Source organism: Dromiciops gliroides, chromosome 5 (genome assembly GCF_019393635.1).
Source record: "Dromiciops gliroides isolate mDroGli1 chromosome 5, mDroGli1.pri, whole genome shotgun sequence".
Classification (NCBI taxonomy): domain Eukaryota; kingdom Metazoa; phylum Chordata; class Mammalia; order Microbiotheria; family Microbiotheriidae; genus Dromiciops; species Dromiciops gliroides.
The window spans coordinates 216,199,284-216,203,506 of record NC_057865.1 but is presented as its reverse complement, the minus strand read 5'-3'; positions in this window follow the sequence as shown (position 1 = coordinate 216,203,506).

The window sequence follows — 4,223 nt, the reverse complement described above, 5'->3', positions numbered from 1 at the left end:
TGGTCTTCCTTTAGGGAGGCAATTCTTGGGATTACCACTGGTTTGGGTTTGGCTTCCTTGCCATCTATAAAGGTACAGCCTACAGGGAATTGGTGGGAGTTGGTGCTAAAGGTTTAGCAGAATTTTTTCACTGCTTGGCAGGAACACAATTCTCTGATTGAGCTCTGTCATTGCTGCAGTGAATGCAGAGGCAGAGAAGTAACATTTCATCATAATCATATCTTTTTAAATCTTAAGTAAATTTGTTTTTATCACATTTTATGGTCCATAAATATCTCATTGCCTTCTAAGCCAGACTCTTAATCACTGTACTGGCCTGGGCTAGGCCTGGCTCAGAGGATATAGGCCTTGAATGGTAGGTTGAACAGCTTGGAATGAAAGACTGCAAGTTCTTACATAGTCAATAGACATGAAAAAAGTGATGAACTAGAGAAGAGAAGATTTAGACAGGCTAATGCAGTCATCCAGGTGTGAAGGAATGAGCACCTGAGCTAAGGTGAAAACAGTGTGAGAAATGCAAAAGACATTAAGAAAGAAGACTCAGCAGAATCAGGTGACTCACTGACATAGTGAACCAAGGAGACAGCAAAGGCAATAGGTTTATAGGTTTATATCTGAAGATATAAATGTGGAAGTTAACCACAAAATGGTAAGAGCTGAAGTTCAGAAAGTAGGTGAACTCATAAAGGGCTAAGTGTAGAGACAGAACAGCAATGGACTAAGACCTGAAACTGAAGAACTCCCATTAGACAGGTAGGCAGGCAGGCAATAAGCATTTATTTAGTGCTTACTAGGTGCCAGGTAACTGTGCTAAGGCCTGGAGATAAAAATAAAAGCAAAAAGATAATCCCTGCTTTCAAGGAATTTACATTCTAATGGGGGAAGGCCACACATAAAAGGGAATGGAAAAAGGAGGTAGAAAAGGTACCCACTTGGGGGTATGGTGACAAAGTCTAGAGAATCAGAAACAGCTGGGAAGGAAGCCTGGCCAGTCTGGGCTTGTCCCCAAAATGGAGGCTTTCAGAAGGAATGCACCAATAGGAGAAGGGGGCTGTCATGGCAGAGGGGCATTTCAGAGTGAGAAGGATCCTGAGTCATGGTGGCAAAGTCCAGGATTGTCGGAAGCACAGCAGGGAGGGGAATATTTAGAAGCTGAGAGGTACTGGTCAGAGAGAAGAATTGACACATATGACAATGTCATGTCAAGCAAGATGATTTCAGAAAAGCCTGGAAAGACTCATGTGAACTGATATAGAGTGAAGTGAGCAGAACCAAGAGAACATTGTACACGGAGACAGTAATGTTGTTTGAGGAAGAACTGTGAATGACCTAACTTCTCAGCAAATCCAAGACAATCCTAAAGGACTAATGATGGAGCATACAATCCATCTCCAAAGAAAGAACTGATATTGATGGAACACAGACTGAAGCATGCTATTTTTTCATTTCTTTCATTTTTTAATTCAATCCCTTATATAAAATGACTTATATAATTCGATCCCTTATATAAAATGACTAATATGATGATGTTTTACATAATTGCACATGTATAACCTATATCTGAATGTTTATTGCCTCAGAGAGGGGGGGCAGGGAAGGAGGGATAAAATTTGGAACTCAAAACTTTCAATAAAAATGTTTATTATTATTTTTAAAAAAGAAATAAAATATTTCCAGGTCAAAAAAAAAAGAGACTATGTCATGGAAACAAGGGGAGAGAATTTCATGTAAAGAACTAAGCAAATGTAAGGTGGACAGCTAGACTTGCTACCCTAGATTTCCCCTCCCTCTTTCTCCATTTCCAGCTTTAGTAAAATAAAAGTTTATGGGAAAAATATTGAACTTCAGAGGAGAACCACAATATGCATATTATAACTAAATCTGAAATCACAGCAGGCTGGTCCACAAGATCAAATGTAGCAGGGAGAGTTATCATTTCTTCAGAAAAGATGATTGTATTTAAGGAGAAAGAGGTCATTGGTCCTCTTAGAGACTCCAATTTCAACTGGATGGAAGAGTAGAAGATATTGTAGGGGCTTAAGGAAGGAGGGAGTAATAAGGAAATGGAGGGAATATTTGAAGAATCAAACCAAAAAAGAAGAGGGAAAAATGATGAAACTCAGAAGGAATGGGTCAAATGAAGGTTGGTTTTGTTTTTTAGATAGGAAAGGTGTAGGACTACAAAAGGGAGTAAAAAAGAAGAAACAAGATTATTGAAGCCTGAGGATAAATGTTGCCATTTTTGCTGGGGATTGCTCCCAGGTCATACTTCAGTGAATCCCCTCTCCCAGTCATCACTGGGACAAGAGAAAGATAGCAGAAAGTAGGAGAGAAAGAGAGACAGAGAGAGAGACAGAGACACAGAGAAACAGAGACAAAGACAGAGAGAAAGAGACAGACAGACATGCCACCTGTCCTGAAGCGAGAGTCCAAACTGTCTCTTCTTTCCAACAAATGCAGTATAATCCTCTCCCCTCAGCAAATGCGCTGGGGTATTTTTGTCACATCCATCCTCATCCCCAATTCCATTCAGCTCACTAAAGGTATTGGGGAGGCTTAAGCATTGTCCTTTCAAGTGTTTCCCACTGTGCCTTGCACTAAAGAGTCCCAACAAAGTCTACATGTTCTTAATGGCCTCCTAAATCCCACATAAAGAGTCCTAAGCCGCTCATTCAGCAGAGTTCTTAGACAATACCAAAATCAACATTCCCAGGGCTCCCCCTTCCTTGGCACTGCCCTTTCCCTGCTCCAGCCACGAGGTCATTTTAGTCCAATCTTACCAACATGTCATTTGTATTACCCTGTATTTCCCTCCTGGGGCAGGCAGGCTGTGGTCTGTACAGCAAATAGATTTCTTCCTCAAATATCTAGGGCATTCCACTCTGCGTTTCTAGGTATGCCACAGAATTTGGTTTGGGATACTATGTCCCATCTGAAAACCTACCATAGTTGTATAGTTCCCATTGGATAAAGTCTATGAACTCTGTAGATAGCATTTCCTGGTCCTCAAATGACTCAAATGACTCTGGAGGGACAGTAGATAGCCAGCATATCCTTTTTCACAGCACTATACATAACTGTTGCACATTTGTGAGTCTAACATTCAAGGAACCGTTCTCTCTTCTCTTAAGCAATTGACCCTAATTCCAGGCAAAGCAATGAAGAGAATATCTTGCATGCTAGATCTGCAGGGTTTGAGTTATGGAGTGACAGTGGACTGTGGACCTATGTAACAGACCTCTGGAGCATCAGCCGAACCTCATTCCAACAGCAATCTTATGGACAACTGGAATAAATAATGTAAAATTCCACTTCAAACTCTGTGTGTGTTTAGCAGATACGGAAGAACCTTTTAGCAGTCTAAAGAAAAGAAAATATTTGTCAATAGCTAAGCATGTTTATTATCACTCTAACCTCCTTTTTACTGAAGAAGAAAGACATCAAGAATTCCCCTATGCAGGGCAGTGAGGTGGAGCAGTGGATAGAGCACTGGCCCTGGATTCAGGAGGACCTGAGTTCAAATCGGACCTCAGACACTTGACACTTACTAGCTGTGTGACCCTTAACCCCAATTGCCTCACAAAAAAAAAAAAAAAAGAAAAAGAAAAAGAATTCCCCTATGCACTATGATAAACCACCTCTATCATATTTGGCAGCAGACCTAAGCCTCAGTTTGCTCATTTACAAAATGGGATAATAATACATTTCATACCTCATGCCCCCCCCTCTTTTTTTGGAGAGGAAAGAGCTTTGTAAACTATTAAGGGCTTTTCAAATATGAGTTTTTTGTTCAAGATCACATAGCACAGGGATGGTGACAGAGATGGGACTTGTGTCCAAGGCTCATGACTCCTAGTCTGTGTTTTTCTGCTTCCTACTGCTGTCTCTCCACGTGATATATATATAGTTCACACTCTTGTGAGCAGTGCAAACAGTGTCAGCTGGTGTCCACACCAGCTAAATGGCTCCTACACAGAGGTCCTGATCCTTTTTTGTATCCTAGACTCATCTGACAGCCTGATGAAGCCTATGGACCCATCCCTCAGAATAATGGTTCTAAATGCATAAATTAAAATATATAGAGTTACAAAGGGAATTAATCATATTGATATGCAGTTATACAAATATTTTTAAAACAATAGAAACAACTTCACAGACCCCAGGCTAAGAACTCTTGTCTAGACAAGGAGGCTGGTGGCAAGTAGCCCTATTAAATCCGGATC